Source organism: Vigna unguiculata, unplaced genomic scaffold, assembly GCF_037176805.1.
Source record: "Vigna unguiculata cultivar grain cowpea cultivar isolate G323 ecotype 2 unplaced genomic scaffold, ASM3717680v1 ptg000410l, whole genome shotgun sequence".
In the NCBI taxonomy this organism is placed as follows: domain Eukaryota; kingdom Viridiplantae; phylum Streptophyta; class Magnoliopsida; order Fabales; family Fabaceae; genus Vigna; species Vigna unguiculata.
Window position 1 is genome coordinate 5,001 of NW_028197045.1, and position 2,500 is coordinate 7,500.

Consider the following 2,500-nt stretch of genomic DNA (forward strand, 5'->3'; position numbering starts at 1 on the left):
TCGTGTGGCGCGGTGAAAGGTTTACCGTTGGGGTTTCCGGCCCCCTGGTCTTCACCTAATTGTGGAAGAGGGGAGGTGCATTGAGTATAAACTCTCTCTCGCGCCTTTAGCTTGTTCCTGTTCGTCTATTCGGGACGGGGCAGGCAGCCCACATACATGAAGAGAAGAAGAGAGGAGAGGGGGTTCCCTGAGATTAAGGTGTCAAGGCGGTCGAAGAAGGCCACAAGTGGAAGCAACCGATGCTTTGGTCATTCAGTTGACTCCGCCAGTCCGTGCTTGCTGTCATGCTGGCGCAGGGCTTTCGGCCTTACCTACTATTGGATTTGAACCAATGACTCTCGCCGTATGAAAGCGATACTCTAACCGCTGAGTCAAGTAGGTCAAGCTGAGTCAAGTCAGATAAAATAGACCCCTATCAGAGAAAGCGTTATCACTATACGAGAGATCGGCCTATTCACTCAGCTAGGGAATAAGACTAACCTAATTTCCCTATTCACTGAACCCAAGACTAAGGGCAAAGATAACTTCCTTTGCCCCCTTCCTTCAACTTATAGGATGGAACCCGGACTCCTAACTAAACCCTCTTCCTTCCGATTGATTGTCTCGATTTCACTGCCTTGGTTGGCCACCATGCCTACTTCTCTCCAATGCCTCCTTCTTAAACCCCTTCGTACTGCAATCCAATCAATCGATCGATCAAGAGGCTAATCTCTTTTGTTTGGGCCGGTAGCTAAAAGTCCTCGCCTTCTCTTGAACAAGGGAAGGGCAGCATAGCATTAGCTTCAATTGAACAAGCTCAACCTTGAAAAAGAAAGGTGGTAGGCCGAAGAACCGTTGAACGCTTCAACTTGGCCACTGAAGAAGGCGAAGGCTGGGCAAGAGACTAGGCCAACTTACTGCTTACTGCCATGGTTTAAGCTTTAGGCTCCATAGACGGAACTTTTTGTTAGGTATTAGGGAGGGGAGGACACCACTCAGCACCTAAGGTGGGGTTCAATGCCTAACAAAAACGGCCAAAAGAAAAAAAGAGATGTATGGCTGAGGGGAGGAGAGAAAGAACGCATGCATGGGGAGTCTGTCGGAGGTTCGATAATCTATGATAGGACATCTAAGGCTAAGGAAGAATGAAAGGAAGTCCATTACTGAGAGAAGTGGTGATCTCGTCTTGCTTGCTGGGAGAGAGAAAGCTTCCGGACCACCTTTTCCAGCCAGATAGCGAGCGATCACTCAGCAATGAACACTAACTGAAAGCGGCCGGGAAAGAGTAGCCATCCCTTACGGGAATCGAACCCGTGTCTTCGACATGAAAAGACGGTGTCCTAACCACTGGACGAAAGGGACCAAAAAGCCATTCTTCATATACCTCAGCTCCGAGAATAGAAGTGGTTCGTTTTGTTTCTATACGCAATTCAAGATTTCGTTTGTGTTCTGGCGATTTCTGATGTGAATTCGGCGGGTCGTCCCCCCTTCCTACGGGTTCCCCCACCAGAGCCCGCTTACGGCACGCATGACGCATGGTTACAACCTTTGCCTTAGCGTACAGCGAGTTATATAGAAAGCATGAACCACCTCGAACTCACTCGATCGATGGCTCATGGTTCTACGTAATTAGTAGGATCGAGTTTATACTCCAATCTAAGGTTTTTAGGGTTGTGAACTCAAGAGTACCGGTACGAGTTCTTTTAGTAAGGAAGTTTTAGCTTTTACTTATGTCAATGAGTGAGAACAGTAGTAGATTTAGTTCAAGAGTTTGATCTTCCCCCCAAAAAAAAGGGATATAGAGGGGTAAGGGTCCTTTCTTTTGTTGTTGCACTGAACTAAGTAAGTGTCCTCTTCTCAGAGAGGAGGAGTTGCCTAAACCTAAAGGATTAGTTCCTCGAGTCTAGTTAACTCGACAGCTTAACACGAATAACGCGCGAGCTTTCCTCGACTATAGCGCGAGTAGAGTCTAGCTCGACAAGAGGAACTGCTTAACTTGACAATAGCTCGACTAGGTCGCTTCGCTTCCAAAAATAAAAATATTAATTGTTTCTTTTTTTTTTTTACTTGTACTTGATTGAGTACAGGTAGTAGTAGTGGAGTTTAAGAGGTCGCTATCTCCCCAGTGAAGGCTCGCTTCGTAGACTTCACGAGCAAAGAATAGATATGACTTACAATCAGGTGCCCATAAGTTTGCTGTCCTGTCTCTGCCTGTAGGTAGTAGGTCCCTGCTCTTTCCGATAAGCGGATAAGTTGAGGGGCTTGCTTCCCAAAATAAACTTCCCTTGCCTCCTCCTGGCCTTGACACTCTAGTTGTTGTAGCTCTTGTTTACTCCCTTCTTTCTCTTGTTAGGAGTTTAGAGTATGTCTAGAACGAGTGGAACGAAGTGCTTCCCTTAACTTAAGAAGCCCGAGTCCACGATCTAAAGAGGAGCCGAAGGGAGATGGCTAATAGATTGACTTGCTTTTTACCTTTCGTATTCGGCGGAAGTCAATGGGAAGACCAGGAGCAGCAACAGGC